This window comes from Stegostoma tigrinum, chromosome 22 (assembly GCF_030684315.1).
Source record: "Stegostoma tigrinum isolate sSteTig4 chromosome 22, sSteTig4.hap1, whole genome shotgun sequence".
Lineage (NCBI taxonomy): Eukaryota > Metazoa > Chordata > Chondrichthyes > Orectolobiformes > Stegostomatidae > Stegostoma > Stegostoma tigrinum.
The window spans coordinates 16,838,068-16,850,121 of NC_081375.1; the positions used below are offsets into that span (position 1 = coordinate 16,838,068).

Below are 12,054 nucleotides of genomic sequence, written 5' to 3' on the forward strand. Positions count from 1 at the left end.
CCTCTAAGTCTACATTCTTTCTCAACCTTTACTCATTCTACTAAAGGACTAATAGGTCTGTTTACCTCTGACACTAATTATATTTCATATTTCAAGCTGTATTAATTTCCCTGGCTGAAAGTCTTTCAACAGTTCCATGATTGTTGCATCTGTCATATGATCAAAAGATACCAAAATACATTGATGGAATTCATCTTAAACCTGTGAGTGCTATCAGAATGTTATGTAGGAGTTGCCTTTGTGTTTATGCTATTAAGCAATGTCATCCCAAAGGTTTTGTGGTTATTATTGCCCAGAGACTCAAGTTGAAGAATGACTCAGTTCCTTTAAAGGTTACATAAGATTTTCCAACAGATTTTGATATTCATGAATGTAGTTGGCAAGAAATGCTAGCTGTCACATCTGCACTATTTGCAAGATTGATTTGAACCACAACAAATGATTCCCATGGAAGATAAACAACTTGCACAGAATCTACACTGAACAAGAAAAAACTGTCTGCTTACAGTAACAATTGGAATGCACCAACTGGAGAAATAATGATAATCATGGATGACTCATGTGCCTTCATTATTATTAACTTAATCAAGGGCTTTAGAAAAAGATTAGATGTTCCTACAATTATTATTTCAACTCTTCGGGCCTGTGTGCTCAACAATAATGATATTTTTGATGTACATAAACTGGACAATATTTGGAAATTAAAATCAACAAATCTTCTGCAATAAATGAATCATAGAATCCCTACAGTGTGGAAACATGCCCTTTAGCCCAAAAACCCCACACTAACACTCAGAGCACCCCATCCAGAACCAACCACCCCTAGTCTAAACATCCCTGAACACTATGAGTAATTTAGCATGGCCAATCCACCTAACCTGCTTGTTTTTGGACTATGGAAGGAAACTGGAGGAAACTCATGCAGATATGGGGAGAATGTGCAAACTCCAAACAGATAGTTGCTTGAGGGCAGAACTGAACTTGGGTCCCTGGTGCTGTGAGGCAGCTGTGCTAACCACTGAGCCACCATACTGCCCTAAATATCTATTTTCTGTACCTTAAAGGAAAATAATGATGACATTTGCCAATGCTCACCAATAGAGGGAACCTGAACGCACATCAACATATTTGCAGCTGGCTCCCTAGAGGTGCTGATGTGAAAAGTGAGGCAAAATAGTATAGTCCTGAATGCATCCTCAGCAAAGGAAACCTCTTGAACCTGACTGGAAGATAAAGATCATAAGGTTGGAAAAGGAGTGCATTTATCAAGGAAGCATGGCAAATATATGCTTACCAAAGTAGGTCTTCAGAATGAACTACTTCCACACAGATCATCCATCAAAGCTGTCATGCAATCATCCAAAACTTGGAGGTCAATATGTAAGACCATACAACAGCTCTACATCTTTCTTACCAAGCTGCTGACACACTGAAATAGTCACATTGCAAATGTTTCCAATGCAAGGTATGTGGCTACATGGGCTCCATGAATGTCCCTCATTTTGAAAAAATGCAGTGGTGCTACAATTTAACTGCAGTGCCACCCAACTGTTGCTGTTGAGTGAGTAAGTAAAATGCCAAGGTGAAAGATTTGTCTGTCAAGTCAACCATTTATTTGGTAAGCCTCTGGGTGGTGAGTTGGCAAATGCTTTACAGGATTCTTGCACAAGTCTGCAAAGAAGCACAGATCGAAACTTCTGTTGGCAGAACAATTTCTGCACAGTAGAACTTACAGGCCAAGAACTGATCAGACATGTAAGTAAAGGTGCAAGAACAAATGGGCAATATAAACGTTGTTATGATTGATAATACATTACCTGCCTTATGGATATCCATGTCTTCCTTTGACATGTTGAAGCACACGATTTATTTTGTTTGTATGGAACTCAATTAGAAATTCAAAACTCTAAGTAATTCACGAGTTTCTCTTTTCTTTTACTGTGTTATCTCCACACTCTCAATGACATCACAATATCAAATATGTAACATAACTCAACGCACGTTTTCTAATTTATTATTTTTCTTAAAGAGGAAATAATTAAACTTCCACTCGTAAAGTTTAAACTTTGCACCTACCATCGCCTTCCCAGTCTCTCGTACATGACCCATGCAAACATATGAACTGAATAGGGTATAGGCCACTTGGTCCCTCAAGCGTTTTCCACCATTCAATTACATCATGGCTGATATGCTTACTCCATGTTCCCACTTACCCCCATGAACCCAAACCCCTCGCAATAAATCTCTGCCTTAAAGGATTCAAGGATTCTGCTTCCACCATCTTTTGAGGATGACAGCTCCAAAGATATATGACCCTCTGAGAGAAAAGATTTCTCCCTATCTCTGTCTTAAACGAGCAGGCCTTTATTTTGAAAGAAAAGCATTGGAAATCGTAAAGAGGAGATTTACTAGACTAATATCTAAAGTGACATGTCTCCTTCTGAGGAAAGGTTGGATAGGCTTGGCTTATATTTTTGAACAGTGACTCCTACTTTGAGGTTCCACCATAAGAGGAAAGATCCCCTGCATATTCACTCTGGGATCACCTGCCAGGATCTTAAATGTTTCAACCAAGTCACCTCTCAATCTTCTAAACTTCATGGGATACATGCCTGTCCTGCTCAGTCTTTCCTCAGGATATCTGACATTTTGGACTGAGAAGAGGAATACCTTCTTCACACAAAGGATATTATACCTTTTGCATTCTTTATGTTTGAATAGAGTTCAGGCTGCGACTAACAGATTTTAAGTCTCTCAGGAATCGGGGATACAAGGAGCGGATAGGAAAGTGAAGTGTAGGTAGGAGATGAACCATTATCAAATTGAATGCAAAGCAGTCTTGAGAAAGTTCTATTCCTGCTCCTAGTCCTTATTTTTTTTTAATTTTATTCATTTGTTACCTCACGACAAAAAAGGAAACAAGTACATCGTAAAAAAGTGCTTCTAAAAATTCAGGCATCATAGGTTTGCTTTTCTCCATCTATAAAAGATCACAAAAGTCACAACTTATTTGCTTCCAACAAGAAAAAGAGCAACCCTACCCCTAGTACGGGAACCAAACCAATGATTGGAACGAGGGTTGCTAGGTGGCTCTCAATGAATATGAGTTCCCTGATTGAGGCGGTTAACCTCGGCCAATCGGGGAGTCATGACTGACAGATATAAACAGGAGTCTCAGGGATTCCCCTCACTCTCTGGGCTGGCCCTGAGCTGGCTGGATAGAGCCCAAGTATTGCGTACATGTAAATAAAACATGGCTTAGTAATGGGATACCGGACTCATTGAGGTATTTCACTTCCATATCACTATTGTTTTAATTCTTCATTAATTCTGAGGATACAGATATTACTGGCAAAATGAAAATTTATTGCCCAATCTTAGATGGTGGCAGAGGACTTTCTTGACCAGGGTAGTCCTGGTGGTAAAATTGTTCCGAAAATGTTGCTATGATAGGGAGATTACAGAATTTGGCCCAGAGACAATGAAAGAATGGCAATATGTTTATTACAAGTCAGGATGGGAGTGTGACTTGAAGGTCATGGCATAGTCATTAGAATCCTTACAGTGCAGAAACAGGCTATTCAGCCAAACAAGTCCACACCGCCCCTCCAAAGAGCATCCCACCCAGACCCATTATCTACCACTGATTTCCCATGTCTAACCCATCTAACCTAAACATCACTGGATACTGTGGGCAATTTAGCATGGGCAACCACTCTATCCTGCACGGTGGAGTGTGGGAGGAAACCTAAGCACCCGGAGGAGACCCACGCAGACACGGGGAGAATGTGCAAATTCTACACAGACAATCACCTGAGGGTGGGATCAAACCCAGGTCACTGGCTCTGCGAGGCATCAGTGCTAACCACTGAGCCAATGTGCTCTGTGGGTAATGATAGAGGAAAATGTATTGAATGTGAGTCAAAGCATTTAATGTAACATATTAATCGAATGAATGTGAACAGTTTAATTTTCTAGGATGCAGTGAACATTTGAGAATATTATTAAAATTAACAAATTTTGCCCAAGACATGGGATTCAAAGACTTCTCTTCTAGAATGATAAGTATAAACCACCAATAATTTATTAATTCTGGTGAATTGGAAACTTTAATCAGGATCAATACATATGGGGTAAGTAGATTAAGAGTTCTGGATTTATTTATGGATATATTTGATTGACATGGGAGGCTTTTTGACATTCAAATCGGCTTACGGTAATGTTGCTTTTTATAGAACAATGCAATTTTTGACATTGGAAAACAAAGCTCTCATTTTAGAACTGTAGTGTTGGGTTCTTTGGAATTGTATCATTACAAACTCCCAGCTGTGCTGACTCACATGAAAGTTAAATGTGTACTATTTCTTTGAATTTTAACTGGCCGGCCAAAATTTATATCATCATGACTGGATGGTGGTGTGAGATAGGATTAAGTTCAGATTGACTCAAACAATTCAGTTCACTGATGCAAACACAGCAGTCAGATGTCAATGTGGCATTGCCATCAACTGATTTTAATTTAAAATAACTGGAGACAAAACACTGTGAATTTACTGTGAGATATGATTCAGGAAGCATGTGACTGATTCAATCATTCAGGGTGTGTTACAAATATTAGGGAGGTAGTGTTGATAGTTTAGGGTGTGGATAGACCACGGGAAATCAACCTGAAGGTATCAGAGAGGATCAAACTTCAGAACAGTGATATCAAATAAAGGAGTTTCTTTACTGTAAGGTTTCTTTCCATTTGGCTGGCATGGTGGGTCAGCAGTTAGCACTGCACCCTCACAGCACCAGGGATTCTGGTTCAATTCCACCCCTGCCCTCGCAGGTGACTGTCTGTGTGGAGTTAGCGCATTCTCCCAGTGCCTGTGCGTGTTTCCTCTGGGTGCTCCAGTTTCCTCCCATAGTCCAGGTTAGGTGGATTGGTCATGGGAAATGCAGAGCAATCGGGATAGGGTAGGAGGCCGTTTCTAAGTGGGATGCTCTTTGGCGGGTTACTGCAGACTTAATGGGCTGAATGATCTGCTTCCATACGGTAGGGGCTTTATGAATGAGACCCCTCCATAATATAGCAGGGCTTCCTCTCTAGTGCACTTAGACAGTCAACCTGTTTTGTGCTCAGATCTCTAGAATGGAGCTTGAAGTCACAACCTTCTCACTCAGAGAAAGCAATGCTTCCATGCAACACTGAAGTATTGCCTCTAAAACATAAATCTCTGAATTACAAAACTCTGAAAAAAGAGGGCTAAACTATTTCCAACCTTTGCATTTGCAATATTCCAACTGATTTTCCTTGTCTGACACTTCTTCCCTTGCCCAATTCCACTCAGGGGTTTGGCCATGGTAATGGTTCCACCGGAGGGTGGGGATCTGCATCCTTACAATTCAGGGACTGGGACATGGTTGCTTCTAAGACTTTGTTAAACAATTCCCTTGGGCTTATCAGGGGCATTCAATGGAATCCTGGGGAAAGCAGACCTCCTCCATGTCACAATGACACCAGCTGAAAACTGGAGGAGCAACACCTTATATTCTGCCTTGGGAGTCTACAGGCCGATGACCTAAACACAGTGTTCACCTGTTTTAAGTTGCCCCGTCCCCAAGCCTCCCTCTCATCCTCGCCTCCTTGACCTGACACAACCTGCCCATCTTCTCTCCCACCTATCCGCTCCTCCCATCTCACTGACCAATCTCCACCACTCCCTGCCGGCATTCACCTATCACCAGCCCACCTACCTTCCCCAGCTCCCCCACTCCTCTGTCTATTTATTTCCCAGGTCCCTTGCCCTCCCCATTTCTGAAGAAGGGTCCTGGCCCAAAATGTCAACATTCCTGCTCGTCTGATGCTGCCTAGCTTGCTGTGTTCTTCCAACTCCACACTGTGTGGTCTCTGATTCCAGCATCTGCAGTTCTTGCTGTCTCAGACTGAATTTCAGGAATGGGATTAGCTATATTGGATCACTGAGGAAATAATGATAATAAAAGGTGACAATTCTAGGATGGGACCTCACAGATAATAGCAGGTGCTGGGATCTCTGGGAGGAGGATTCTCCCAGGTCCTCAGGTACCTAGAATGAGGTTCATGTTGTGGTTTCACACACATCTCACCTTGCCTTTGATTATGAGCATCTCTGGCTAGAACTACTGATTATAGCTCCACGCACCTATCAGGCAGGCAGTGAGTGTGCTGAACCTGGATCTCCAAAGCAGTCCTCAGATGCCAAAGACCTGGGGCATTTCTTCCTTGACCACCTGCTCATATGTGTTGGAGACAAATGTCCTCCTAAGTCTGATCTAGATTGAGTTCCCACTCAGGTGAAAGTCTCTGAGCTGGTGAAAAGTGCATGTGAAAATTTTGCTGGTGCATCCTTTGGGGGTTCAGTGGCTCCCTCCTCAGAAGTGGGAATGGAGATGGAGATGGAGCTAAGGGACTGTGGCACTAATGTCTTCTTGGTGGAGGTTCACCGAGTGCTACAGGTGTTTGCCTAAGAAGGGGGGAATGCGTTGCGCTAGAGGGATAAAACATTGTGTCGATTCGGAATGATTTAGAATAGGTGTTAATGCAAGGGCAGTGCAGCACAGTGAAAATTAAGCTTATTGTGATTATTGGCCATTGAAACCTTCCATTTCTGCATGAGCCCCTCTCTTTTCTGACTAATTCCAGTAATTTGTCCCCATAAAAGATGAAGAGTATAATGGCTGCCCTGGTCACCAGTTGTGGTTCTCTCAGCCAGGCTGTGCTTTATTCTTTTGTGGGACATAGATTCATAGAGCCATACAGCATGGAAACAGACTCTTTGATCCAACTCGTCCATGCCAACAATGTTCCCAAACTAATTAGGCCCATTTGCCTGCATTTGGCCCATATCCCTCTGAACCTTTCCTATTCATGTACCTGTCCAACTGTCTTTTAAATGTTGTAACAGTACTGCATCCAACTCTTCCTCTGTTAGTTCATTCCACATGCAAACAACACTCTGTGTAAATAAAGTTGCCCTCAGGTGCTTTTTAAAACTTTCTCCTCTCACTTTAAAAATACACTACCTGCTTTTGAACTCCCCACCTTAGAGAAAAGAAAACCCTTTGGAATTCATCTTATCTATGGTCACCTGATTTTACAAATGTCGATAAGATTACCCTCAACCTCTTATGCTCCAGTGGAAAAAGTCTCAACCAACCCAGTCTCTCTTTACAACTCAAACCCTGGCAACATCCTGTGACCACCACTATCGTGGTAGACAATTATTGCTCAATACTAACTGCCTGTGAAATAGATGGTTTGCTAGGGCCATTTCAGAGGGCAACTAAGGGCCAATTACATGGTTGTTGGTCTGGAGTCACATGTAGACCAGACCGGTTAAGAACTGCATATTTCTTACATGGGTTTTTTAGAACAATCAATGATAGTCATCATGGTCACCATTACTGAGACTAGCTTTCCATTCCAGGTTTTTATAACTTGAATTTAAATTCCACTGGCAGCTATAGTGGAATAAAAATTTGTGTCCCCACAACATTTTGTTCCGGGCCTCTGGGTTACAAGTCCAGTGGTGTTGTTACCATGCCAACGTTATCCCTGTTCTTCCTGTAATGAAGCAATGGGAGGGAGTGAGTATGATGGAAGTGGATGGAAGAACCTTTAGTGTTGATGCGTGAGCAGGAGAACTGATAAAGAATCCTTAGTGAGTGGGTAGGAAGTGCAGAGACCAATAAAAGATCGGTAGTTTTGGGTGGCTGAGCTGACTGACACCAGTTGAAGGGATGTCATGCAGGCATTAGTGAGAACGTGTCCATGATCCTTCGTGGAAAAGTTAGAGGGAACGAGTGGGCGTATGAGTGTGAAGTGCCACAGAGAAGATGGTGGCTCTTACCATGGCAGACTGCAGAAGATCATTGACCACTGCCACCTCCAGACTTCCCACTTCATTCTGGTTACAATATGGGTCCATGCTTGGATTGTGGGCTCCTGCAGCAGTCATATGGAAAAGGGACTGCTATTCTCTCCCTACCCTATCCAAAAAGGCCTCCGACTCATGTCATAGAATCATACGATCCTGAGAGCATGAAGCAGATCATTCAGCCCCTTGAGTCTACACTGACCCTCCAAATAGCATCCCACTTAGACCCACCCCCTATAACCCTGCATTTCTCATGTCTGATTCACCTAGCTTGCACATCCCTTGATACTATAGGCAATTTAATATGGCCAATCCACCTAGCTCGCACATCTGGCCAAGCAGCATCTCAGGAGCACAAAAGCTGATGTTTCGGGCCTAGACCCTTCATCAGAGAGGGGGATGGGGTGAGGGTTCTGGAATAAATAGGGAGAGAGGGGGAGGCGGACCGAAGATGGAGAGAAAACAAGATAGGTGGAGAGGAGAGTATAGGTGGGAAGGTGGGGAGGGGATAGGTCAGTCCAGGGAAGACGGACAGGTCAAGGAGGTGGGATGAGGTTAGTAGGTAGGAGATGGAGGTGCGGCTTGGGGTGGGAGGAAGGGATGGGTGAGAGGAAGAACAGGTTATGGAGGCAGAGACAGGCTGGACTGGCTTTGGGATGCAGTGGGAGGAGGGGAAGAGCTGGGCTGGTTTTGGGATGTAGTGGGGGAAGGGGAGATTTTGAAGCTGGTGAAGTCCACATTGATACCATTGGGCTGCAGGGTTCCAAAGCGGAATATGAGTTGCTGTTCCTGCAACCTTCGGGTGGCATCATTGTGGCACTGCAGGAGGCCCATGATGGACATGGCATCTAAAGAATGGGAGCGGGAGTGGAAATGGTTTGCGACTGGGAGGTGCAGTTGTTTATTGCGAACCGAGCGGAGGTGTTCTGCAAAGCGGTCCCCAAGCCTCCGCTTGGTTTCCCCAATGTAGAGGAAGCCACACCGGGTACAATGGATGCAGTATACCACATTGGCTGATGTGCAGGTGAACCTCTGCTTAATATGGAAAGTCATCTTGGGGCCTGGGAAAGTGGTGAGGGAGGAGGTGTGGGGGCAAGTGTAGCATTTCCTGCGGTTGCAGGGGAAGGTGGCGGGTGTGGTGGGGTTGGAAGGCAGTGTGGAGCGAACAAGGGAGTCACGGAGAGAGTGGTCTCTCCGGAAGACAGACAAGGGTGGGGATGGAAAATGTCTTGGGTGGTGGGGTCGGATTGTAGATGGCGCAAGTGTTGGAGGATGATGCGTTGTATCCGGAGGTTGGTGGGGTGGTGTGTGAGAACGAGGGGGATTGTCTTTGGGCGGTTGTGGCGGGGGCGGGGTATGAGGGATGTGTTGCGGGAAATGCGGGAGGCGCGGTCAAGGGCGTTCTCGACCACTGTGGGGGGAAAGTTGCGGTCCTTAAAGAACTTGGACATCTGGGATGTGCGGGAGTGGAATGCCTCATCGTGGGAGCAGATGCAGCGGAGGCGGAGGAATTGGGAATAGGGGATGGAATTTTTGCAGGAGGGTGGGTGGGAGAAGGTGTATTCTAGGTAGCTGTGGGAGTCGGTGGGCTTGAAATGGACATCAGTTACAAGCTGGTTGCCTGAGATGGAGTCTGAGAGGTCCAGGAAGGTGAGGGATGTGCTGGAGATGGCCCAGGTGAACTGAAGGTTGGGGTGGAAGCTGTTGGTGAAGTGGATGAACTGTTTGAGCTCCTCTGAGGAGCAAGAGGCGGCGCCGATACAGTCATCAATGTAACGGAGGAAGAGGTGGGGTTTGGGGCCTGTGTAGGTGCGGAAGAGGGACTGTTCCACGTAATCTACAAAGTTTGCACGTGAACGTCTGCTTAATATGGAAAGTCATCTTGGGGCCTGCATCCATTGTACCCGGTGTGGCTTCCTCTACATTGGGGTAACCAAGCGGAGACTTGGGGAGCGCTTTGCAGAACACCTCTGCTCGGTTCGCAATAAACAACTGCACCTCCCAGTCGCAAACCATTTCCACTCCCCTTCCCATTCTTTAGATGACATGTCCATCATGGGCCTCCTGCAGTGCCACAATGATGCCACCCAAAGCTTGCAGGAACAGCAATTCATAATCCGCTTGGGAACCCTGCAGCCCAATGGTATCAATGTGGACTTCACCAGCTTCAAAATCTCCCCTTCCCCCACTGCATCCCAAAACCAGCCCAGTTCGTCCCCTCCCCCCACTGCACCACACAACCAGCCCAGCTCTTCCCCTCCACCCACCGCATCCCAAAACCAGTCCAACCTGTCTCTGCCTCCCTAACATGTTCTTCGTCTCACCCACCCCTTCCTCCCACCCCAAGCCGCACCTCCATCTCCTACCTACTAACCTCATCCCACCTCCTCGACCTGTCCGTCTTCCCTGGACTGACCTATCCCCTCCCCACCTCCCCACCTATACTCTCCTCTCCACCTATCTTGTTTTCTCTCCATCTTCGGTCCGCCTCCCCCTGTCTCCCTATTTATTCCAGAACCCTCACCCCATCCCCCTCTCTGATGAAGGGTCTAGGCCCGAAACGTCAGCTTTTGTGCTCCTGAGATGCTGCTTGGCCTGCTGTGTTCATCCAGATTCACACTTTATTATCTTGGTTTCTCCAGCATCTGCAGTTCCCATTATCTCTAGCTCACACATCTTGTGGCTGTGGGAGGAAATCAGAGCACCTGGAGAAAATACACACAGACAAGGGAAGAACGTGTAAATTCCACATAGGCAGTCACCCAAAGCTGGAATCGAACCCAGGTCCTTGGTGCTGTGAGGCAGCAGTGTTAACCACTGAGCCACCATCTGCAAAGTGGGAGTGAATTTTCACTTTGTGAGTGCCACAAAGCAACACAGGGTATAGGACAGTTCTTGTCGTGCAGCGTCTGAAGTAGGATGCGGCTGGCCTTTAAATATGGCTCTGAGAACAACAGGGAGCCCTGGCAGGTGTTTGCATTTCTGTCCTACCTGCCGCATGATTCACTTAGAAGTGCACTGAAGAGCACAGTTATGTGAGTAAAGTTGCTTTGAGGCAGGGTGGACACGACACCATGCAGCTCACTGAACAAAACACTTTATGTGAAAATGGAACAGTTCCGCCCACAGACTTTAATAACATAGAAGTAAATATTTGACACTTTGCACCTGTATCTCAGAAGGAGCCATTGCCTTAATCACAATTCCCTTCCCTTTTTTGGTATCCCTGTAATTATTGTATATTTTTCAAATATTAATCCAATTACCTTTTGAAATCTACTTCGATTCTGCTATTTCTCTACTGGCTTTCAATCTCCTAACCACTTTCTGAATAAAAAGAAATTCTCTTAACCGCACCCTTTGCTTTTTTGATGGTGATCCCAAATTTATGCTTTCATCTTACTGATTCGGCGACTAAAAGGAAATAAGTTTTACTGATGTGTTTGTCAAAACTGCTCATAATTTGGAACACCTCATCAGATTCCTTCTCGTCTTTCTCAGCTCTAATCAAAGTGAAGGCATTTTTTCTTGTCTTACTTCCTAACTGAATATCACCTTCCAGTTCACTTTATTTAGCTGAAGCTCCTAAAGTTCAACAGTGCAGAAGCCAGAAAATGATTTCCCTCAATCTTCAAAACAGAGATTTAAAGGTCTTAATAACAGCTATGAGGAGTTACAGACTGATTGTAGGGCAAATTATGGACATAGAAGATACATATACATGTGATGGATCTGTGTGCTCACTTAGTCTCACCTTGTGCAAAAGGTAGCATTTCATTACTCTCAGAAGTTAATAGATTTCATGAAAACACGTTCTCTCATTTCATTCATGTTTAATAACTGATGACATTTTAAAAAGACTTTAATATTTATTCACTTTATATTGACTCCACTTATATGAGAAACAATAGTATCACAAAGAACTTAAAGTAGATGACTGGAATTGGCCAATTAATTTAATCAACCGTGAAAAAACGGAGAAAGAAATGTGGGAATGGTCTTGGCTCTGTGGCTTAGTTCAGTTTGATCCAAATCCAGCCAAGAACCATAGAATCCAAATGAAATTCGAGCTGCTAACACTCTTACTTTCTAATCCAGTTCAATGACTAAGTGAAAACTTGATTCAGCTCCAAGTTTCCATCTTATGACTGTA

General features: G+C 44.4%; 1 long non-coding RNA gene across 1 annotated transcript in view; it reads left to right on the forward strand.

The window, feature by feature from the left end:
- The window catches only part of LOC125463482 (uncharacterized), a 28,687-nt gene that overhangs the window by 299 nt on the left and 16,334 nt on the right, over nucleotides 1-12,054 (forward strand). The window lies entirely within an intron of this gene.